The 24,245-nt window shown below is 54.1% G+C and overlaps 1 long non-coding RNA gene across 2 annotated transcripts in view; it reads right to left on the bottom strand.

Annotated features, from left to right (window-relative positions):
• The window catches only part of LOC309653602, a 29,266-nt gene extending 5,591 nt beyond the window's left edge, over nt 1-23,675 (bottom strand). The window contains exons 1-2 of one of the 2 annotated variants that reach the window (XR_014259267.1): nt 23,402-23,675; nt 15,289-15,333 (exon numbers count right to left, since the gene is read on the bottom strand). This is a non-coding gene — a long non-coding RNA (uncharacterized lncRNA). Of the gene's footprint in view, nt 1-15,288; nt 15,334-17,643; nt 17,732-23,401 lie in introns of those variants that run through there. The other variant, XR_014259268.1, reaches the window with a different exon arrangement.
• Nucleotides 23,676-24,245: the final 570 nt, after the last annotated feature.

Raw genomic sequence — 24,245 nt, 5'->3', positions numbered from 1 at the left:
ACATACTCGTTTCCTCCTCGTTGGTGCCTGCAGTGAGTAGAAGCTGGGCCTTCCTAGGGTTTCACAAACAGCTCCGAGGCTACAAGAATCCAGATTTCCAAACGGGAAAAGACTGCTTTTGGAAGCAGGGCCACTTATCCTAGTTGAGAGCAAACATGAGTCCTTCAGTAGTGGAGCTGCCGAGGGAGAGCATGGCGAAACCCAGGGGACCTCGCTAAGTTGCTTTTAATCTGCAGGCTTCGAAGTGTGGCAAATCCCTCAAGGAGGGCTGGCCTGAGCGAGGCCTAGTTGACTCTACCTCTTCCGGGGCCTAGCAGGGTAAAGGAGGAATTGTGCTCTTTGCTCAGCTTGGACCTCACATAGACCTCCTGCTAAACCAACGAGACAGGCGGTGTGAGCTCCTGATTGGAAGGCTGAGCAGAGTGTTTTTCTGAGTGAAGGTAGGGCCCTTGTCTTCACTGAGTCCACGTTACCTAGCACATTAGACCGGCTCTGACTGTCTTCGTAAGCTGGGACGAGCTGCGGCAACCTAGGTTTCCAAAGGAAGAGAGAGAGCAGTGTGCTGCCTAGGGCTGTGCATGCAAGAAGTGTTCCGAAGAAACTACACGGCTGCTTGTTGCTCAGCAGGCACTGCGGAGACGTGGGGGGGTCCAAGAGGTAGCATGGGAAACGGTGCGCAGGGCAGAGTGTATGGAGTCCTGAAAGCTATCCTCGCACTCCGTTGAAGCACAAAAGTGTGGAGACCTCATGGAAACTGAGGCTCGCAGAGCTTGCACGGTGGAAACTTAGGCACTACCCTGAGCCTCAGGGTGGCATTTCGCTTTTCCAGGAGGAACGAGGTCTGCAGAATTAACTCTCCTCTAACGTGGCAGGAACCCGGTTTCTCGGGGGAAAGTGCTAGTTTGCTACGCAAGCATACCTGCGGTGCCTAGAACCTGGGCAACATCAAGGTTTGGCAAGCAGCCCCGGACACACTAGAATCCAAGCTTCCTAAGAGAAAAGGCTGCTTTTGTCGGCAGAGCCACCTACCCTTGTTAGCACCCAGCATAAGTACCTGCAGGATGGGAAATGTTAAGGGAAACAAACGGGACACACTGGGCACCTGAGAAGCTCGCCTCGATACTTGCAAGCAGCCTGTTTCTCCGGGGGAACATGCTCGTTAACTCCTCGTTGGTGCCTGCAGTGAGTAGAAGCTGGGCCTTCCTAGGGTTTCGCAAACAGCTCCGAGGCTACAAGAATCCAGATTTCCAAAGGGGAAAAGACTGCTTTTGGAAGCAGGGCCCCCTATCCTAGTTGAGAGCAAACATGAGTCCTGCAGCAGTGGACCTGCCGAGGGAGAGCATGGCGAAACCCTGGGGACCTCGCTAAGTTGCTTTTAATCTGCAGGCTTCGAAGGGTGGCAAGCAAGGAGGGCTGGCCTGAGCGAGGCCTAGTTGGCTCTACCTCTTCTGGGGCCTACCAGGCTAAAGAAGGAATTGTGCTCTTTGCTCAGCTTGGACCTCACATAGACATCCTGCTAAACTAACGAGCCAGTCGGTGTGAGCTCCTGGATTGAAGGCTGAGCAGAGTGTTTTTCTGAGTGTAGGTAGGCCTTTGTCCTCACTGAGTCCACGTTACCTAGCATATTAGACCGGCTCTTCTGTCTTCGTAAGCTGGGACAAGCTGCGGAAACCTACGTTTCCAAAGGAAGAGAGAGAGCAGTGTGCTTCCTTGGGCTGTGCATGCAAGAAGTGTTCCGAAGTACCTAAACGGCTGCCTGTTGCTCAGCAGGTACTGCAGAGACTTGGGGGGGATCCAAGTGGTAACATGGCAAACGGTGCGGGGGGCAGAGTGTATGGAGTCCTGAAAGCTATCCTCGCACTCCATTGAAGCACAACAACTGTGGAGACCTCATGGAAACCGAGGAACGCAGAGCTTGCCCGGTGGAAACTTAGGCACTACCCTGAGGCTCAGGGTGGCATTTCGCTTTCCAAGGAGGAACGAGGTCTTCAGAATTAACTCTGCTCCAACATGGTAGGAACCCGGTTTCTCGGGGGAAAGTGCTCGTTTGTTACGCAAGCATACCTGCGGTGCCTAGAACCTGGGCAACATCAAGGTTTGGCAAGCAGCCCCTGAGACACTAGAATCCAAGCTTCCTAAGGGAAAAGGCAGCTTTTGTCGGCAGAGCCACCTTCCCTTGTTAGCACCCAGCATAAGTACCTGCAGGATGGCAGCTGTGAAAGGAAACAAACGGGACACACTGGGCACCTGAGAAGCTCCCCTCGACACTTGCAAGCAGCCTGTTTCTCCGGGGTAACATACTCGTTTCCTCCTCGTTGGTGCCTGCAGTGAGTAGAAGCTGGGCCTTCCTAGGGTTTCGCAAACAGCTCCGAGGCTACAAGAATCCAGATTTCCAAAGGGGAAAAGACTGGTTTTGGAAGCAGGGCCACCTATCCTAGTTCACAGCAAACATGAGTCCCTGCAGTAGTGGAGCTGCCGAGGGAGAGCATGGCGAAACCCTGGGAACTTCGCTAAGTATCTTTTACTGTGCAGGCTTTGTAGTGGGACAAGATCCCTCTAGGAGGGCTGTCCTGAACGAGGCCTCGTTGACTCTACCTCTTCCGGGGCCCTTGCAGGGTAAGGAGGAATTGTGCTCTTTGCTCAGCTTGGACCTCACATCGACGTCCTGCTAAACCAACGAGCCAGGCGGTGTGAGCTCCTGGATGGAAGGCTGAGCAGAGTGTTTTTCTGAGTGCAGGTAGCGCCCTTGTCCTCACTGAGTCCACGTTACCCAGCACATGAGACCGGCTCTGACTTTCTTGTGAGCTGGGACAAGCTGCAGCAAACTAGGTTTCCAAAGGAAGAGAGAGAGCAGTGTGCCGCCTTGGGCTGTGCATGCAATAAGTGTTTCAAAGTGCCTACAAGGCTGCTTGTTACTCAGCAGGCAGAGAGGAGACGTGGGGGGGTGGGGAGATCCGTGTGGTAGCATGGGAAACGGTGCGGGGGCAGTGTGCTTGGAGTCCTGAAAGCTATACTTGCGTTCCATTGAAGCACACAACTGTGGAGACTTCATGGAAACCGAGGAACGCAGAGCTTGCACGGTGGAAACTTAGGCACTACCCTGAGGCTCAGGGTGGCATTTCGCTTTCCCAGGAGGAACGAGGTCTGCAGAATTAACTCTCCTCCAGCGTGGCAGGAACCCGGTTTCTCGGGGGAAAGTGCTCGTTTGCTACACAAGCGTACCTGCAGAAGCTAGAACCCGGGAAACTTCAAGGTTTGGGAAGCAGCCCCTGAGACACTAGAATCCAAGCTTCCAAAGGGAAAAGGCTGCTTTTGTCGGCAGAGCCACCTACCCTTGTTAGCACCCAGCATAAGTACCTGCAGGATGGGAGCTGCGAAGGGAAACAAACGGGACACACTGGGCACCTGAGAAGCTCCCTTCGACACTTGCAAGCAGCCTGTTTCTCCGGGGGAACATACTCGTTTCCTCCTCGTTGGTGCCTGCAGTGAGTAGAAGCTGGGCCTTCCTAGGGTTTCGCAAACAGCTCCGAGGCTACAAGAATCCAGATTTCCAAACAGGAAAAGACTGCTTTTGGAAGCAGGGCCACTTATCCTAGTTGAGAGCAAACATGAGTCCTGCAGTAGTGGAGCTGCCGAGGGAGAGCATGGCGAAACCCTGGGGACCTCGCTAAGTTGCTTTTAATCTGCAGGCTTCGAAGTGTGGCAAATCCCTCAAGGAGGGCTGGCCTGAGCGAGGCCTAGTTGACTCTACCTCTTCCGGGGCCTAGCAGGGTAAAGGAGGAATTGTGCTCTTTGCTCAGCTTGGACCTCACATCGACGTCCTGCTAAACCAACGAGCCAGGCGGTGTGAGCTCCTGGATGGAGGGCTGAGCAGAGTGTTTTTCTGAGTGCAGGTAGGGCCCTTGTCTTCACTGAGTCCACGTTACCTAGCACATTAGACCGGCTCTGACTGTCTTCGTAATCTGGGACGAGCTGCGGCAACCTAGGTTTCCAAAGGAAGAGAGAGAGCAGTGTGCTGCCTAGGGCTGTGCATGCAAGAAGTGTTCCGAAGAACCTACACGGCTGCTTGTTGCTCAGCAGGCACTGCGGAGACGTGGGGGGGTCCAAGAGGTAGCATGGGAAACGGTGCGCAGGGTAGAGTGTATGGAGTCCTGAAAGCTATCCTCGCACTTCGTTGAAGCACAAAACTGTGGAGACCTCATGGAAACCGAGGCTCGCAGAGCTTGCACGGTGGAAACTTAGGCACTACCCTGAGGCTCAGGGTGGCATTTCGCTTTCCCAGGAGGAACGAGGTCTGCAGAATTAACTCTCCTCCAACATGGCAGGAACCCGGTTTCTCGGGTGAAAGTGCTCGTTTGCTACGCATGCGTACCTGCGGTGCCTAGAACCTGGGCAACATCAAGGTTTGGCAAGCAGCCCATGAGACACTAGAATCCAAACTTCCTAAGGGAAAAGGCTGCTTTTGTCGGCAGAGCCACCTACCCTTGTTAGCACCCAGCATAACTACCTGCAGGATGGGAATTGCGAAGGGAAACAAACGGGACACACTGGGCACCTGAGAAGTTCCCCTCGATACTTGCAAGCAGCGTGTTTCTCCGGGGGAACATGCTCGTTAACTCCTCGTTGGTGCCTGCAGTGAGTAGAAGCTGGGCCTTCCTAGGGTTTCGCAAACAGCTCCGAGGCTACAAGAATCCAGATTTCCAAAGGGGAAAAGACTGCTTTTGGAAGCAGGGCCCCCTATCCTAGTTGAAAGCAAACATGAGTCCTGCAGTAGTGGAGCTGCCGAGGGAGAGCATGGCGAAACCCTGGGGACCTCGCTAAGTTGCTTTTAATCTGCAGGCTTCGAAGTGTGGCAGGATCCCTCAAGGAGGGCAGCCTGAGCGAGGCCTAGTTGTCGCACTCTCTTCCGGGGCCTAGCAGGGTAAAGGAGGAATTGTGCTCTTTACTCAGCGTGGACTTCACATAGACGTCTTGCTAAACCAACGAGCCAAGCCTTGTGAGCTCCTGGATGGAAGGCTGAGCAGAGTCTTTTTCTGAGTACAGGTAGGGCCTTTGTCCTCACTGAGTCCACGTTACCTAGCATATTAGACCGGCTCTACTGTCTTCGTAAGCTGGGAGAAGCTGCGGCAAAGTAGGTTTCCAAAGGAAGAGAGAGAGCAGCGTGCTGCCTTGGGCTGTGCATGCAAGAGGTGTTCCGAAATGCCTACACGGCTGCTTGTTGCTCAGCAGGTACTGCGGAGACGTGGGGGGGACCCAATTGGTAACATGGCAAACGGTCTGGGGGGCAGAGTGTATGGAGTCCTGAAAGCTTTCCTCGCGTTCCATTGAATCACAACAACTGTGGAGACTTCATGGAAACCGAGGCACGCAGAGCTTGCCCGGTGGAAACTTAGGCACTACCCTGAGGCTCAGGGTGGCATTTCGCTTTCCCAGGAGGAACGAGGTCTGCAGAACTAACTCTCCACCGGCGTGGCAGGAACCCGGTTTCTCGAGGAAAAGTGCTCGTTTGTTACGCAAGCGTACCTGCGTAGGCTAGAACCCGGGAAACTTCAAGGTTTCGCAAGCAGCCCCTGAGACACTAAAACCCAAGCTTCCAAAGGGAAAAGGCTGCTTTGTCGGCAGAGCCACCTACCCTTGTTAGCACCCATCATAAGTACCTGCAGGATTGGAGCTGCAAATGGAAACAAACGGGACACACTGGGCACCTGAGAAGCTCCCCTCGACACTTGCAAGCAGCCTGTTTCTCTGGGGGAACATACTCGTTTCCTCCTCGTTGGTCCCTGCAGTGAGTAGAGCTGGGCCTTCCTAGGGTTTTGCAAACAGCTCCGAGGCTACAGGAATCCAGATTTCCAAAGGGGAAAAGACTGCTTTTGGAAGCAGGGCCACCTATCCTAGTTCACAGCAAACATGAGTCCCTGCAGTAGTGGAGCTGCCGAGGGAGAGCATGGCGAAACCCTGGGAACTTCGCTGAGTACCTTTTACTGTGCAGGCTTTGTAGTGGGACAAGATCCCTCAAGGAGGGCTGGCGTGAGCGAGGCCTAATTGACTCTACCTCTTCCGGGGCCCTTGCAGGGTAAGGAGGAATTGTGCTCTTTGCTCAGCTTGGACCTCACATAGACGTCCTGCTAAACCAACTAGACAGGCGGTGTGAGCTCCTGGATGGAAGGCTGAGCAGAGTGTTTTTCTGAGTGCAGGTAGCGCCCTTGTCCTCACTGAGTCCACGTTACCCAGCACATGAGACCGGCTCTGACTTTCTTGTGAGCTGGGACAAGCTGCGGCAACCTAGGTTTCCAAAGAAAGAGAGAGAGCAGTGTGCCGCCTTCGGCTGTGCATGCAATAAGTGTTTCAAAGTGACTACAAGGCTGCTTGTTGCTCAGCCGGCAGAGAGTAGACGTGGGGGGGGGGGGGGATCCGTGTGATAGCATGGGAAACGGTGCGGAGGGCAGAGTGCTTGGAGTCCTGAAAGCTATCCTCGCGTTCCATTGAAGCACAACAACGGTGGAGACCTCATGGAAACCGAGGCACGCAGAGCTTGCCCTTTAGAAACTTAGGCAATACCCTGAGGCTTTGGTTGGCCTTGCGCTTTCCCAGGAAGAACGAGCTGTGCGGGATTAACTCTTCTCCAGCGTGGCAGGAACCCGATTCCTCGGGGGATAGTGCTCGTTTGCTACACAAGCGTACCTGAGTAGGCTAGAACCCGGGAAACTTCAATGTTTGGCAAGCAGCCCCTGAGACACTAAAATCCAAGCTTCCAAAGGGAAAAGGCTGCTTTTGTCGGCAGAGCCACCTACCCTTGTTAGCACCCAGCATAAGTACCTGCAGGATGGGAGCTGCGAAGGGAAACAAACGGGACACACTGGGCACCTGAGAAGCTCCCCTTGACACTTGCAAGCAGCCTGTTTCTCTGGGGGAACATACTCGTTTCCTCCTCATTAGTCCCTGCAGTGAGTAGAGCTGGGCCTTCCTAGGGTTTCGCAAACAGCTCCGAGGCTACAGGAATCCAGATTTCCAAAGGGGAAAAGATTGCTTTTGGAAGCAGGGCCACCTATCCCAGTTGAGAGCAAACATGAGTCCTGCAGTAGTGGAGCTGCCGAGCGAGAGCATGGCGAAACCCTGGGGACCTCGCTATGTTGCTTTTAATCTGCAGGCTTCGAAGTGTGGCAGGATCCCTCAAGGAGGGCAGCCTGAGCGAGGCCTAGTTGTCGCACTCTCTTCCGGGGCCTAGCAGGGTAAAGGAGGAATTGTGCTCTTTACTCAGCTTGGACCTCACATAGACGTCTTGCTAAACCAACGAGCCAGGCCTTGTGAGCTCCTGGATGGAAGGCTGAGCAGAGTCTTTTTCTGAGTGCAGGTAGGGCCTTTGTCCTCACTGAGTCCACGTTACCTAGCATATTAGACCGGCTCTACTGTCTTCGTAAGCTGGGAGAAGCTGCGGCAAAGTAGGTTTCCAAAGGAAGAGAGAGAGCAGTGTGCTGCCTAGGGCTGTGCATGCAAGAAGTGTTCCGAAATACCTACACGGCTGCTTGTTGCTCAGCGGGTACTGCGGAGACGTGGGGGGGAACCAAGTGGTAACATGGCAAACGGTCTGGAGGGCAGAGTGTATGGAGTCCTGAAAGCTTTCCTCGCGTTCCATTGAATCACAACAACTGTGGAGACCTCATGGAAACCGAGGCACGCAGAGCTTGCCCGGTGGAAATTTAGGCACTACCCTGAGGCTCAGGGTGGCATTTCGCTTTCCCAGGAGGAACGAGGTCTGCAGAATTAACTCTCCTCTAACGTGGCAGGAACCCGGTTTCTCGAGGGAAAGTGCTCGTTTGTTACGCAAGCGTACCTGCTGAGGCTAGAACCAGGGAAACTTCAAGGTTTGGCAAGCAGTCCCTGAGACACTGAAATCCAAGCTTCCAAAGGGAAAAGGCTGCTTTTGTCGGCAGAGCCACCTACCCTTGTTAGCACCCAGCATAAGTACCTGCAGGATGGGAGCTGCGAAGGGAAACAAACGGGACACACTGGGCACCTGAGAAACTCCCCTCGACACTTGCAAGCAGCCTGTTTCTCTCGGGGAACATACTCGTTTCTTCCTCGTTGGTGCCTGCAGTGAGTAGAAGCTGGGTCTTCCTAGTGTTTCGCAAACAGCTCCGAGGCTACAAGAATCCAGATTTCCAAAGGGGAAAAGACTGCTTTGGAAGCAGGGCCACCTATCCTAGTTGAGAGCAAACATGAGCCCTGCAGTAGTGGAGCTGCCGAGGGAGAGCATGGCGAAACCCTGGGGACCTCGCTAAATTGCTTTTAATCTGCAGGCTTCGAAGTGTTGCAAATCCTCAAGGACGGCTGGCCTGAGCGAGGCCTAGTTGGCTCTACCTCTTCCGGGCCCCTTGCAGGGTAAAGGAGGAATTGTGCTCTTTGCTCAGCTTGGACGTCACATAGACGTCCTGCTAAACCAACGAGCCAGGCGGTGTGAGCTCCTGGATGGAAGGCTGAGCAGAGTGTTTTTCTGAGTGCAGGTAGCGCCCTTGTCCTCACTGAGTCCACGTTACCGAGCACATGAGACCGGCTCTGACTGTCTTCGTGAGCTGGGACAAGCTGCGGCAACCTAGGTTTCCAAAGGAAGAGAGAGACCAGTGTGCCGCCTTGGGCTGTGCATGCAATAAGTGTTTCAAAGTGACTACAAGGCTGCTTGTTGCTCAGCAGGCAGAGAGTAGACGTGGGGGGGGGGCATTCGTGTGATAGCATGGGAAACGGTGCGGAGGTCAGAGTGCTTGGAGTTCTGAAAGCTATCCTCGCGTTCCACTGAAGCACAACAACGGTGGAGACCTCATGGAAACCGAGGCACGCAGAGCTTGCCCTTTAGAAACTTAGGCACTACACTGAGGCTCAGGGTGGCCTTGCGCTTTCCCAGGAAAAACGAGGTCTGCGGGATTAACTCTTCTCCAGCGTGGCAGGAACCCGATTTCTCAGGGGAAAGTGCTCGTTTGCTACACAAGCGTACCTGCCTAGGCTAGAACCCGGGAAACTTCAAGGTTTGGTAAGAAGCCCCTGAGACACTAGAATCCAAGCTTCCTAAGGGAAAAGGCTGCTTTTCTCGGCAGAGCCACCTACCCTTGTTAGCACCCAGCATAAGTGCCTGCAGGATGGGAGCTGCGAAGGGAAACAAACGAGACACACTGGGCACCTGAGAAGCTGCCCTCGACACTTGCAAGCAGCCTGTTTCTCTGGGGGAATATACTCGTTTCCTCCTCGTTGGTGCCTGCGGTGAGTAGAAGCTGGGCCTTCCTAGGGTTTCGCAAACAGCTCCGAGGCTACAGGAATCCAGATTTCCAAAGGGGAAAAGACTGCTTTTGGAAGCAGGGCCACCTATCCTAGTTCACAGCAAACATGAGTCCCTGCAGTAGTGGAGCTGCCGAGGGAGAGCATGGCGAAACCCTGGGAACTTCGCTGAGTACCTTTTACTGTGCAGGCTTTGTAGTGGGACAAGATCCCTCAAGGAGGGCTGGCCTGAGCGAGGCCTAACTGACTCTACCTCTTCCGGGGCCCTTGCAGGGTAAGGAGGAATTGTGCTCTTTGCTCAGCTTGGACCTCACATCGACGTCCTGCTAAACCAACGAGCCAGGCGGTGTGAGCTCCTGGATGGAAGGCTGAGCAGAGTGTTTTTCTGAGTGCAGGTAGCGCCCTTGTCCTCACTGAGTCCACGTTACCCAGCACATGAGACCGGCTCTGACTTTCTTGTAGGCTGGGACAAGCTGCGGCAACCTAGGTTTCCAAAGGAAGAGAGAGAGCAGTGTGCCGCCATGGGCTGTGCATGCAATAAGTGTTTCAAAGTGCCTACAAGGCTGCTTGTTACTCAGCAGGCAGAGAGGAGACGTGGGGGGGGGGATCCGTGTGGTAGCATGGGAAACGGTGCGAAGGGCAGAGTGGTTGGAGTCTTGAAAGTTATCCTCGCGTTCCATTGAAGCACAACAACGGTGGAGACTTCATGGAAACCGAGGAACGCAGAGCTTGCCCGGTGGAAACTTAGGCACTACCCTGAGCCTCAGGGTGGCCTTTCGTTTCCCAGGAAAAACGAGGTGTGCGGGATTAACTCTTCTCCAGCGTGCAGCAACCCGATTTCTCGGGGGAAAGTGCTTGGTTGCTACACAAGCGTACCTGCGTAGGCTAGAACCCGAGAAACTTCAATGTTTGGCAAGCAGCCCCTGAGACACTAAAATCCAAGCTTCCAAAGGGAAAAGGCTGCTTTTGTCGGCAGAGCCACCTACCCTTGTTAGCACCCAGCATAAGTACCTGCAGGATGGGAGCTGCGAAGTGAAACAAACGGGACACACTGAGCACCTGAGAAGCTCCCCTCGACACTTGCAAGCAGCCTGTTTCTCTGGGGGACCATACTCCTTTCCTCCTCGTTGGTCCCTGCAGTGAGTAGAAGCTGGGCTTTCCTAGGGTTTTGCAAACAGCTGCGAGGCTACAAGAATCCAGATTTCAAAGGGGAAAGACTGCTTTTGGAATCAGGGCCACCTATCCTGGTGAGAGCAAACATGAGTCCTGCAGTAGTGGAGCTGCCGAGGGAGAGCATGGAGAAACCCTGGGGAACTCGCTAAGTTGCTTTTAATCTGCAGGCTTCGAAGTGTTGCAAATCCTCAAGGACGGCTGGCCTGAGCGAGGCCTAGTTGGCTCTACCTCTTCCGGGCCCCTTGCAGGGTAAAGGAGGAATTGTGCTCTTTGCTCAGCTTGGACCTCACATCGACGTCCTGCTAAACCAACGAGCCAGGCGGTGTGAGCTCCTGGATGGAAGGCTGAGCAGAGTGTTTTTCTGAGTGCAGGTAGCGCCCTTGTCCTCACTGAGTCCACGTTACCCAGCACATGAGACCGGCTCTGACTTTCTTGTGAGCTGGGACAAGCTGCGGCAACCTAGGTTTCCAAAGGAAGAGAGAGAGCAGTGTGCCGCCTTGGGCTGTGCATGCAATAAGTGTTTCAAAGTGACTACAAGGCTGCTTGTTGCTCAGCAGGCAGAGAGTAGACGTGGGGGGGGGGGGATCCGTGTGATAGCATGGGGAACGGTGCGGAGGGCAGAGTGCTTGGAGTCCTGAAAGCTATCCTCGCGTTCCATTGAAGCACAACAACGGTGGAGACCTCATGGAAACCGAGGCACGCAGAGCTTGCAAGGTGGAAACTTAGGCACTACCCTGAGGCTCAGGGTCGCATTTCGCTTTCCCAGGAGGAACGAGGTCTGCAGAATTAACTCTCCTCCAACGTGGCAGGAACCCGGTTTCTCGGGGGAAAGTGCTCAATGCTACGCAAGTGTACCTGTGGAGGCTAAAACCCGGGGAACTTCAAGGTATGGCAAACAGCCCTTGAGACACTAGAATCCAAGCTTCCAAAGGGAAAAGGCTGCTTTTGTCGGCAGAGCCACCTACCCTTGTTAGCACCCAGCATAAGTACCTGCAGGATGGGAGCTGCGAAGGGAAACAAACGGGACACAATGGGCCGCTGAGAAGCTCCCCTCGGCACTTGCAAGCAGCCTGTTTCTCTGGGGGAACATACTCGTTTCCTCCTCGTTCGTGCCTGCAGTGAGTAGAAGCTGGGCCTTCCTAGGGTTTCGCAAACAGCTCGTAGGCTACAAGAATCCAGATTTCCAAAGGGGAGAAGACTGCTTTTCGAAGCAGGGCCACCTATCCGAGTTCACAGCAAACATGAGTCTCTGCAGTAGTGGGGCTGCCGAGGGAGAGCATGGCGAACCCTGGGAACTTCGCTAAGTACCTTTTACTGTGCAGGCTTTGAAGTGTGGCAAGATCCCTGAAGGAGCGCTGACCTGAGCGAGGCCTAGTTGGCTCTACCTCTTCCGGGGACTAGCAGGGTAAAGGAAGAATTGTGCTCTTTGCTCAGCTTGGACGTCACATAGACGTCCTGCTAAACCAACGAGCCAGGCGCTGTGAGCTCATGGATGGAAGGCTGAGCAGAGTGCTTTTCTGAGTGCAGGTTGGGCCCTTGTCCTCACTGAATCCACGATACCCAGCACATGACACCGGCTCTGACTGTCTTCGCGAGATGGGAGAAGCTGCGGCAACCTAGGTTTCCAAAGGAAGAGAGAGAGCAGTGTGCCGCCTTGGGCTATGCATGCAAGAAATGTTCCGAAGGGACTACACGGCTGCTTGTTGCTCAGCAGGTACTGCGGAGACGTGGGGGGGACCCAATTGGTAACATGGCAAACGGTCTGGGGGGCAGAGTGTATGGAGTCCTGAAAGCTTTCCTCGCGTTCCATTGAATCACAACAACTGTGGAGACCTCATGGAAACCGAGGAACGCAGAGCTTGCCCGGTGGAAACTTAGGCACTACCCTGAGTCTCAGGGTGGCATTTCGCTTTCCCAGGAGGAACGAGGTCTGCAGAATTAACTCTCCACCGGCGTGGCAGGAACCCGGTTTCTCGAGGAAAAGTGTTCGTTTGTTACGCAAGCGTACCTGCGTAGGCTAGAACCCGGGAAACTTCAAGGTTTCGCAAGCAGCCCCTGAGACACTAAAACCCAAGCTTCCAAAGGGAAAAGGCTGCTTTGTCGGCAGAGCCACCTACCCTTGTTAGCACCCAGCATAAGTACCTGCAGGATTGGAGCTGCAAAGGGAAACAAACGGGACACACTGGGCACCTGAGAAGCTCCCCTCGACACTTGCAAGCAGCCTGTTTCTCTGGGGGAACATACTCGTTTCCTCCTCGTTGGTCCCTGCAGTGAGTAGAGCTGGGCCTTCCTAGGGTTTTGCAAACAGCTCCGAGGCTACAGGAATCCAGATTTCCAAAGGGGAAAAGACTGCTTTTGGAAGCAGGGCCACCTATCCTAGTTCACAGCAAACATGAGTCCCTGCAGTAGTGGAGCTGCCGAGGGAGAGCATGGCGAAACCCTGGGAACTTCGCTGAGTACCTTTTACTGTGCAGGCTTTGTAGTGGGACAAGATCCCTCAAGGAGGGCTGGCCTGAGCGAGGCCTAACTGACTCTACCTCTTCCGGGGCCCTTGCAGGGTAAGGAGGAATTGTGCTCTTTGCTCAGCTTGGACCTCACATCGACGTCCTGCTAAACCAACGAGCCAGGCGGTGTGAGCTCCTGGATGGAAGGCTGAGCAGAGTGTTTTTCTGAGTGCAGGTAGCGCCCTTGTCCTCACTGAGTCCACGTTACCCAGCACATGAGACCGGCTCTGACTTTCTTGTAGGCTGGGACAAGCTGCGGCAACCTAGGTTTCCAAAGGAAGAGAGAGAGCAGTGTGCCGCCATGGGCTGTGCATGCAATAAGTGTTTCAAAGTGCCTACAAGGCTGCTTGTTACTCAGCAGGCAGAGAGGAGACGTGGGGGGGGGATCCGTGTGGTAGCATGGGAAACGGTGCGAAGGGCAGAGTGGTTGGAGTCTTGAAAGTTATCCTCGCGTTCCATTGAAGCACAACAACGGTGGAGACTTCATGGAAACCGAGGAACGCAGAGCTTGCCTGGTGGAAACTTAGGCACTACCCTGAGCCTCAGGGTGGCCTTTCGTTTCCCAGGAAAAACGAGGTGTGCGGGATTAACTCTTCTCCAGCGTGCAGCAACCCGATTTCTCGGGGGAAAGTGCTTGGTTGCTACACAAGCGTACCTGCGTAGGCTAGAACCCGAGAAACTTCAATGTTTGGCAAGCAGCCCCTGAGACACTAAAATCCAAGCTTCCAAAGGGAAAAGGCTGCTTTTGTCGGCAGAGCCACCTACCCTTGTTAGCACCCAGCATAAGTACCTGCAGGATGGGAGCTGCGAAGTGAAACAAACGGGACACACTGAGCACCTGAGAAGCTCCCCTCGACACTTGCAAGCAGCCTGTTTCTCTGGGGGACCATACTCCTTTCCTCCTCGTTGGTCCCTGCAGTGAGTAGAAGCTGGGCTTTCCTAGGGTTTTGCAAACAGCTGCGAGGCTACAAGAATCCAGATTTCAAAGGGGAAAGACTGCTTTTGGAATCAGGGCCACCTATCCTGGTGAGAGCAAACATGAGTCCTGCAGTAGTGGAGCTGCCGAGGGAGAGCATGGAGAAACCCTGGGGAACTCGCTAAGTTGCTTTTAATCTGCAGGCTTCGAAGTGTTGCAAATCCTCAAGGACGGCTGGCCTGAGCGAGGCCTAGTTGGCTCTACCTCTTCCGGGCCCCTTGAAGGGTAAAGGAGGAATTGTGCTCTTTGCTCAGCTTGGACTTCACATCGACGTCCTGCTAAACCAACGAGCCAGGCGGTGTGAGCTCCTGGATGGAAGGCTGAGCAGAGTGTTTTTCTGAGTGCAGGTAGCGCCCTTGTCCTCACTGAGTCCACGTTACCGAGCACATGAGACCGGCTCTGACTGTCTTCGTGAGCTGGGACAAGCTGCGGCAACCTAGGTTTCCAAAGGAAGAGAGAGACCAGTGTGCCGCCTTGGGCTGTGCATGCAATAAGTGTTCCAAAGTGACTACAAGGCTGCTTGTTGCTCAGCAGGCAGAGAGTAGACGTGGGGGGGGGGCATGCGTGTGATAGCATGTGAAACGGTGCGGAGGGCAGAGTGCTTGGAGTTCTGAAAGCTATCCTCGCGTTCCACTGAAGCACAACAACGGTGGAGACCTCATGGAAACCGAGGCACGCAGAGCTTGCCCTTTAGAAACTTAGGCACTACCCTGAGGCTCAGGGTGGCCTTGCGCTTTCCCAGGAAAAACGAGGTCTGCGGGATTAACTCTTCTCCAGCGTGGCAGAAACCCGATTCCTCGGGGGAAAGTGCTCCTTTGCTACACAAGCGTACCTGCGTACGCTCAACCCGGGAAACTTCAAGGTTTGGCAAGCAGCCCCTGAGACACTAAAATCCAAGCTTCCAAAGGGAAAAGGCTGCTTTTGTCGGCAGAGCCACCTACCCTTGTTAGCACCCAGCATAAGTACCTGCAGGATGGGAGCTGCGAAGGGAAACAAACGGGACACACTGGGCACCTGAGAAACTCCCCTCGACACTTGCAAGCAGCCTGTTTCTCTCGGGGATCATACTCGTTTCTTCCTCGTTGGTGCCTGCAGTTAGTAGAAGCTGGGCCTTCCTAGGGTTTCGCAAACAGCTCCGAGGCTACAAGAATCCAGATTTCCAAAGGGGAAAAGATTGCTTTTGGAAGCAGGGCCACCTATCCCAGTTGAGAGCAAACATGAGACCTGCAGTAGTGGAGCTGCCGAGCGAGAGCATGGCGAAACCCTGGGGACCTCGCTAAGTTGCTTTTAATCTGCAGGCTTCGAAGTGTGGCAGGATCCCTCAAGGAGGGCAGCCTGAGAGAGGCCTACTTGTCGCACTCTCTTCCGGGCCCTAGCAGGGTAAAGGAGGAATTGTGCTCTTTACTCAGCTTGGACCTCACATAGACGTCTTGCTAAAGCAACGAGCCAGGCCTTGTGAGCTCCTGGATGGAAGGCTGAGCAGAGTCTTTTTCTGAGTATAGGTAGGGCCTTTGTCCTCACTGAGTCCACGTTACCTAGCGTATTAGACCGGCTCTACTGTCTTCGTAAGCTGGGACAAGCTGCGGCAAAGTAGGTTTCCAAAGGAAGAGAGAGAGCAGTGTGCTGCCTTGGGCTGTGCATGCAAGAAGTGTTCCGAAATACCTACACGGCTACTTGTTGCTCAGCAGGTACTGCGGAGACGTGGGGGGGACCCAAGTGGTAACGTGGCCAACGGTCTGGATGGCAGAGTGTATGGAGTCCTGAAAGCTTTCCTCGCGTTCCATTGAATCACAACAACTGTGGAGACTTCATGGAAACCAAGGCACGCAGAGCTTGCCCGGTGGAAACATAGGCACTACCCGGAGGCTCAGGGTGGCACTTCGCTTTCCCAGGAGGAACGAGGTATGCAGAATTAACTCTCCACCAGTGTGGCAGGAGCCCGGTTTCTCGGGGGAACGTGCTCGTTTGCTACACAAGCGTTCCTGCGGAAACTAGAACCCGGGAAACTTCAAGGTTTCGCAAGCAGCCCCTGAGACACTAGAATCCAAGCTTCCAAAAGGAAAAGGCTGCTTTTTTCGGCAGAGTCACCTACCCTTGTTATCACCCAGCATAATTACCTGCAGGATGGGAATTTCGAAGGAAACAAACAGGACACACTGGGCACCTGAGAAGCTCCCCTCGATACTTGCAAGCAGCCTGTTTCTCCGGGGGAACATACTCGTTTCCTCCTCGTTGGTGCCTGCAGTGAGTAGAAGCTGGGCCTTCCTAGGGTTTCGCAAACAGCTCCGAGGCTACAAGAATCCAGATTTCCAAAGGGGAAAAGACTGCTTTTGGAAGCAGGGCCACCTATCCTAGTTCACAGCAAACATGAGTCCCTGCAGTAGTGGAGCTGCCGAGGGAGAGCTTGGCGAAAACCTGGGGACCTCGCTAAGTTGCTTTTAATCTGCAGGCTTTGAAGTGTGGCAGGATCCCTCAAGCAGGGCTGGCCTGAGCGAGGCATAGTTAACTTTACCTCTTCCGGGCCCTAGCAGGGTAAAGGAGGAATTGTGCTCTTTGCTCAGCTTGGACCTCACATAGACGTCTTGCTAAACCAACGAGCCAGGCCTTGTGAGCTCCTGGATGGAAGGCTGAGCAGAGTCTTTTTCTGAGTGCAGGTAGGGCCTTTGTCCTCACTGAGTCCACGTTACCTAGCATATTAGACCGGCTCTACTGTCTTCGTAAGCTGGGACAAGCTGCGGCAAAGTAGGTTTCCAAAGGAAGAGATAGACCAGTGTGCCGCCTTGGGCTGTGAATGCAATAAGTGTTCCAAAGTGACTACAAGGCTGCTTGTTTCTCAGCAGGCAGAGAGTAGACGTTGGGGGGGTGTGGCATCCGTGTGATAGCATGGGAAACGGTGCGGAGGGCAGAGTGATTGGAGTTCTGAAAGCTATCCTCGCGTTCCACTGAAGCACAACAACGGGGGAGACCTCATGGAAATCGAGGCACGAAGAGCTTGCCCAGTAGAAACTTAGGCACTACCCTGAGGCTCAGGGTGGCCTTGCGTTTTCCCAAGAAAAACGAGCTGTGCGGGATTAACTCTTGTCCAGCGTGGCAGGAAACCGATTCCTCGGGGGAAAGTGCTCGTTTGCTAAACAAGCGTACCTGCGTAGGCTAGAACCCGGGAAACTTCAAGGTTTGGCAAGCAGCCCCTGAGACACTAAAATCCAAGCTTCCAAAGGGAAAAGGCTGCTTTTCTCGGCAGAGCCACCTACCCTTGTTAGCACCCAGCATAAGTACCTGCAGGATGGGAGCTGCGAAGGGAAACAAACGGGACACACTGGGCACCTGAGAAGCTCCCCTCGACACTTGCAAGCAGCCTGTTTCTCTCGGGGAACACACTCGTTTCTTCCTCGTTTGTGCCTGCAGTGAGTAGAAGCTGGGCCTTCCTAGGGTTTCGCAAACAGCTCGAGGCTACAAGAATCCAGATTTCCAAAGGGGAAAAGACTGCTTTTGGAAGTAGGGCCACCTATCCTAGTTGAGGGCAAACATGAGTACCTGCAGTAGTGGAACTGCCGAAGGAGAGCATGGCGAAACCCTGGGGACCTCGCTAAGTTGCTTTTAATCTGCAGGCTTCGAAGTGTGGCAAATCCCTCAAGGAGGGCTGGCCTGAGCGAGGCCTAGTTGGCTCTACCTCTTCCGGGGCCTAGCAGGGTAAACGAGGAATTGTGCTCTTTGCTCAGCTTGGACCTCACATAGACGTCCTGCTAAACCAACGAGCCAGGCGGTGTGAGCTCCTGGATGGAAGGCTGAGCAGAGTGTTTTCTGAGTGCAGGTAGCGCCCTTGTCCTCACTGAGTCCACGTTACCCAGCACATGAGACCGGCTCTGACTTTCTTGTGAGCTGGGACAAGCTGCGGCAACCTAGGTTTCCAAAGGAAGAGATAGAGCAGTGTGCCGCCTTGGGCTGTGCATGCAAGAAGTGTTCCGAAGAACCTACACGGCTGCTTGTTGCGCAGCAGGTACTGCGGAGACGTGGGGGGGATCCAAGTGGTAACATGGAAAACGGTGCGGAGGGCAGAGTGTATGGAGTCCTGAAAGCTATCCTCGCGTTCCATTGAAACACAACAACTGTGGAGACATCATGGAAACCGAGGAACGCAGAGCTTGCCCGGTGGAAGCTTAGGCACTACCCTGAGGCTCAGGGTGGAATTTCGCTTTCCCAGGAGGAACGAGGTCTGCAGAATTAACTCTCCTCCTGCGTGGCAGGAACCCGGTTTCTCGGGGGAACGTGCTCGTTTGCTACACAAGCGTACCAGCGGAAGATAGAACCCGGGAAACTTCAAGGTTTGCCAAGCAGCCGCTGAGACACTAGAATCCAAGCTTCCTAAGGGAAAAGGCTGCTTTTGTCGGCAGAGCCACCTACCCTTGATAAAACCCAGCATAAGTACCTGCAGGATGGGAGCTGCGAAGGGAAACAAAAGGGACACACTGGGCACCTGAGAAGCTCCCCTCGACACTTGCAAGCAGCCTGTTTCTCTGGGGGAACATATTGCTTTCTTTCTCGTTGGTACCTGCAGTGAGTAGAAGCTCTGCTTTCCTAGGGTTTTGCAAACAGCTCCGAGGCTACAAGAATCCAAATTTCAAAGGGGAAAAGACTGCTTTTGGAAGCAGGGCCACCTATACTAGTTGAGAGCAAACATGAGTCCTGCAGTAGTGGAGCTGCCGAGCGAGAGCATGGCGAAACCCTGGGAACTTCGCTAAGTACCTTTTAATGTGCAGGCTTTGTAGTGGGACAAGATCCCTCAAGGAGGGCTGGCCTGAGTGAGGCCTAGTTGACTCTACCTCTTCCGGGGCCCTTGCAGGGTAAGGAGGAATTGTGCTCTTAATCAGCTTGGATCTCACATCGAAGTCCTGCTAAACCAACGAGCCAGGCGGTGTGAGCTCCTGGATGGAAGGCTGAGCAGAGTGTTTTTCTGAGTGCAGGTAGCGCCCTTGTCCTCACTGAGTCCACGTTACCCAGCACATGAGACCGCCTCTGACTTTCTTGTGAGCTGGGACAAGCTGCGGGAACCTAGGTTTCCAAAGGAAGAGAGAGAACAGTGTGCCGCCTGGGCTGTGCATTCAATAAGTGTTTCAAAGTGCCTACAAGGCTGCTTGTTACTCAGCAGGCAGAGAGGAGACGTTAGGGGGATGCGTGTCGTAGCATGGGAAACGCTGCAGAGGCCAGAGTGCTTGGAGTCCTGAAGCTATCCTCGCGTTCCACTGAAGCACAACAACGGTGGAGACCTCATGGAAACCGAGGCACGCAGAGCTTGCCCAGTAGAAACTTAGGCACTACCCTGAGGCTTAGGTTGGCCTTGTGCTTTCCCAGGAAGAACGAGGTCTGCGGGATTAATTCTTCTCCAGCGTGGCAGGAACCCGATTTGTCGGGTGAACGTGCTCGTTTGCTACACAAGCGTACATGCGTAGGCTAGAACCCAGGAAACGTCAAGGTTTGGCAAGCAGCCCCTGAGACACTAGAATCCAAGCTTCCTAATGGAAAAGGCTGCTTTTGTCGGGAGAGCCACCTACCCTTGTTAGCACCCAGCATAAGTACCTGCAGGATGGGAGCTGCGAAGGGAAACAAACGGGACACAATGGGCCGCTGAGAAGCTCCCCTCGGCACTTGCAAGCAGCCTGTTTCTCTGGGGGAACATACTCGTTTCTTCCTCGTTCGTGCCTGCAGTGAGTAGAAGCTGGGCCTTCCTAGGGTTTCGCAAACAGCTCGGAGGCTACAAGAATCCAGATTTCCAAAGGGGAGAAGACTGCTTTTCGAAGCAGGGCCACCTATCCGCGTTCACAGCAAACATGAGTCTTTGCAGTAGTGGAGCTGCCGAGGGAGAGCATGGCGAACCCTGGGAACTCCGCTAAGTACCTTTTACTGTGCAGGCTTTGAAGTGTGGCAAGATCCCTGAAGGAGCGCTGGCCTGAGCGAGGCCTAGTTGGCTCTACCTCTTCCGGGGACTAGCAGGGTAAAGGAAGAATTGTGCTATTTGCTCAGCTTGGACCTCACATCGACGTCCTGCTAAACCAACGAGCCAGGCGCTGTGAGCTCATGGATGGAAGGCTGAGCAGAGTGCTTTTCTGAGTGCAGGTTGGGCCCTTGTCCTCACTGTGTCCACGATACCCAGCACATGACACCGGCTCTGACTGTCTTCACGAGATGGGAGAAGCTGCGGCAACCTAGGTTTCCAAAGGAAGAGAGAGAGCAGTGTGCCGCCTTGGGCTATGCATGCAAGAAATGTTCCGAAGGGACTACACGGCTGCTTGTTGTTCAGCAGGAAGAGAGGAGACGTGGGAGGCATCCGTGTGGTAGCATGGGAAATGGTGCGGAGGCCAGAGTCCTTGGAGTCCCGAAAGCTATTCACGGGTTCCATTGAAGCACAACCACGGTGGAGACCTCATGGAAACCGAGGCACGCAGCGCTTGCCCAGTAGAAACTTAGGCAATACCCTGAGGCTTAGGGTGGCCTTGCGCTTTCCCAGAAAGAACAAGGTCTGCGGGATTAATTCTTCTCCAGCGTGGCAGGAACCCGGTTTCTCGGGGGAAAGTGCTGGTTTGCTACACAAGCGTATCTGCGTAGGCTATATCCCGGGAAACTTCAAGGTTTGGCAAGCAGCCCCTGAGACACTAGAATCCAAGTTTCCAAAGGGAAAAGGCTACTTTTGTCGGCAGAGCCACTGACCCTTGTTAGCACCCAGCATAAGTACCTGCAGGATGGGAGCTGCGAAGTGAAACAAACGGGACACACTGGGCACCTGAGAATCTCCCCTCGACACTTGCAAGCCGCCTGTTTCTCCGGAGGAACATACTCGTTTCCTCCTCGTTGGTGCCTGCAGTGAGTAGAAGCTGGGCCTTCCTAGGGTTTCGCAAACAGCTCCGAGGCTACAAGAATCCAGATTTCCAAAGGGGAAAAGACTGCTTTTGGAAGCAGGGCCAACTATCCTAGTTCACAGCAAACATGAGTCCTGCAGTAGTGGAACTGCCGAGGGAGAGCATGGCGAAACCCTGGGAACTTCGCTAAGTACCTTTTACTGTGCAGGCTTTGTAGTGGGACAAGATCCCTCAAGGAGGGCTGGCCTGAGCGAGGCCTAATTGACTCTACCTCTTCCGGGGCCCTTGCAGGGTAAGGAGGAATTGTGCTCTTTGATCAGCTTGGACCTCACATCGATGTCCTGCTAAACCAACGAGCCAGGCGGTGTGAGCTCCTGAATGGAAGGCTGAGCAGAGTGTTTTTCTGAGTGCAGGTAGCGCCCTTGTCCTCACTGAGTCCACGTTACCCAGCACATGAGACCGGCTCTGACTGTATTCGTGAGCTGGGACAAGCTGCGGCAACCTAGGTTTCCAAAGGAAGAGAGAGAGCAGTGTGCCGCCTTGGGCTGTGCATGCAATAAGTGTTTCAAAGTGCCTACAAGGCTGCTTGTTACTCACTAGGCAGAGCGGAGACGTGGGGGGGGGGGGGGGAATCCGTGTGGTAGCATGGGAAACGGTGCGGAGGGCAGAGTGCTTGGAGTTCTGAAAGCTATCTTCGCGTTCCATTGAAGCACAACAACGGTGGAGACTTCATGGAAACCGAGGCACGCAGAGCTTGCCCTTTAGAAACTTAGGCACTACCCTGAGGCTTAGGGTGGTCTTGCGCTTTCCCAGGAAGAACGAGGTCTGCGGGAATAATTCTTCTCCAGCTTGGCAGGAACCCGATTTCTCGGCGGAACGTGCTCGTTTGCTACACAAGCGTACCTGCGTAGGCTAGAACCCGGGAAACGTCAAGGTTTGGCAAGCAGCCCCTGAGACACTAGAATCCAAACTTCTTAAGGGAAAAGGCTGCTTTTGTCGGGAGAGCCACCTACCCTTGTTAGCACCCAGCATAAGTACCTGCAGGATGGGAGCTACGAAGGGACACAAACGGGACACACTGGGCACCTGAGAAGCTCCCCCTCGACACTTGCAAGCAGCCTGTTTCTCTGGGGGAACATACTCGTTTCCTCCTCGTTGGTGCCTGCAGTGAGTAGAAGCTGGGATTTCCTAGGGTTTCGCAAACAGCTTCGAGGCTACAAGAATCCAGATTTCTAAAGGGGAAAAGACTGCTTTTGGAAGCAGGGCCACCTATCCTATTTGAGAGCAAGCATGAATCCTGCAGTAGTGGAGCTTCCGAGGGAGAGCTTGGCGAAACACTGGGGACCTCGCTAGTTGCTTTTAATCTGCAGGCTTCGAAGGGTGGCAAGCAAGGAGGGCTGGCCTGAGCGAGGCCTAGTTGGCTGTACCTCTTCCGGGGCCTAGTAGGGTAAAGGAGGAATTGTGCTCTTTGCTCAGCTTGGACCTCACATAGACATCCTGCTAAACCAATGAGCCAGTCGGTGTGAGCTCCTGGATGGAAGGCTGAGCAGAGTGTTTTTCTGAGAGCAGGTAGGCCTTTGTCCTCACTGAGTCTACGTTAACTAGCGTATTAGACTGGCTCTACTGTCTTCGTAAGCTGGGACAAGCTGCGGAAAGCTACGTTTCCAAAGGAAGAGAGGGAGCAGTGTACTGCCTTGGACTGTGCATGGAAGAAGAGTTCCGAAGTACCTACACGGCTGCTTGTTGCTCAGCAGGTACTGCAGAGACTTGGGGCGGAACCAAGTGGTAACATGGCAAAAGGTGCGGAGGGCAGAGTGTATGGAGTCCTGAAAGCTATCCTCGCACTCCACTGAAGCACAACAACTGTGGAGACCTCATGGAAACCGAGGAACGCAGAGCTTGCCCGGTGGAAACTTAGGCACTACCCTGAGGCTCAGGGTGGCATTTCGCTTTCCCTGGAGGAACGAGGTCTGCAGAAGTAACTCTCCTCTAACGTGGCAGGAACCCAGTTTCTCGGGGGAAAGTGCTCGTTTGCTACGCAAGCATACCTGCGGTGCCTAGAACCTGGGCAACATCAAGATTTGGCAAGCAGCCCCTGAGACACTAGAATCCAAGCTTCCTAAGGGAAAAGGCTGCTTTTGTCGGCAGAGCCACTGACCCTTGTTAGCACCCAGCATAAGTACCTGCAGGATGGGAGCTACGAAGGGAAACAAACGGGACACACTGGGCACCTGAGAAGCTTCAATCGACACTTGCAAGCAGCCTGTTTCTCCGGGGGAACATACTCGTTTCCTCCACGTGGGTGCCTGCAGTGAGTAGAAGCTGGGCCTTCCTAGGGTTTCGCAAACAGCTCCGAGGCTACAAGAATCCAGATTTCAAAGGGGAAAAGACTGCTTTTGGAAGCAGGGCCATCTATCGTAGTTCACAGCAAACATGAGTCCCTGCAGTAGTGGAGCTGCCGAGGGAGAGCATGGCGAAACCCTGGGGACCTTGCTAAATTGCTTTTAATCTGCAGGCTTCGAAGTGTTGCAAATCCTCAAGGACGGCTGGCCTGAGCGAGGCCTAGTTGGCTCTACCTTTTCCGGGCCCCTTGCAGGGTAAAGGAGGAATTGTGCTCTTTCCTCAGCTTGGACCTCACATCGACGTCCTGCTAAACCAACGAGCCAGGCGGTGTGAGCTCCTGGATGGAAGGCTGAGCAGAGTGTTTTTCTGAGTGCAGGTAGCGCCCTTGTCCTCACTGAGTCCACGTTACCGAGCACATGAGACCGGCTCTGAATGTCTTCGTGAGCTGGGACAAGCTGCGGCAACCTAGGTTTCCAAAGGAAGAGAGAGACCAGTGTGCCGCCTTGGGCTGTGCATGCAATAAGTGTTCCAAAGTGACTACAAGGCTGCTTGTTGCTCAGCAGGCAGAGAGTAGACGTGGGGGGGGGGGGGCATCCGTGTGATAGAATGGGAAACGGTGCGGAGGTCAGAGTGCTTGGAGTTCTGAAAGCTATCCTCGCGTTCCACTGAAGCACAACAACGGTGGAGACCTCATGGAAACCGAGGCACGCAGAGCTTGCCCTTTAGAAACTTAGGCACTACCCTGAGGCTCAGGGTGGCCTTGCGCTTTCCCAGGAAAAACGAGGTCTGCGGGATTAACTCTTCTCCAGCGTGGCAGGAACCCGATTTCTCGGGGGAAAGTGCTCGTTTGCTACACAAGCGTACCTGCGTAGGCTAGAACCCGGGAAACTTCAAGGTTTGGTAAGAAGCCCCTGAGACACTAGAATCCAAGCTTCCTAAGGGAAAAGGCTGCTTTTGTCGGCAGAGCCACCTACCCTTGTTAGCACCCAGCATAAGTACCTGCAGGATGGGAGCTGCGAAGGGAATCAAACGGGACACACTGGGCACCTGAGAAGCTCCCCTTGACACTTGCAAGCAGCCTGTTTCTCTGGGGGAACATACTCGTTTCCTCCTCATTGGTCCATGCAGTGAGTA

Source organism: Balaenoptera physalus (assembly GCF_965194825.1).
Source record: "Balaenoptera physalus genome assembly, contig: HAP1_SCAFFOLD_667, whole genome shotgun sequence".
Taxonomy (NCBI): Eukaryota; Metazoa; Chordata; class Mammalia; order Artiodactyla; family Balaenopteridae; genus Balaenoptera; species Balaenoptera physalus.
Note: the sequence above shows the minus strand (reverse complement) of the source record. Positions and strands in the feature narration are given on the sequence as shown.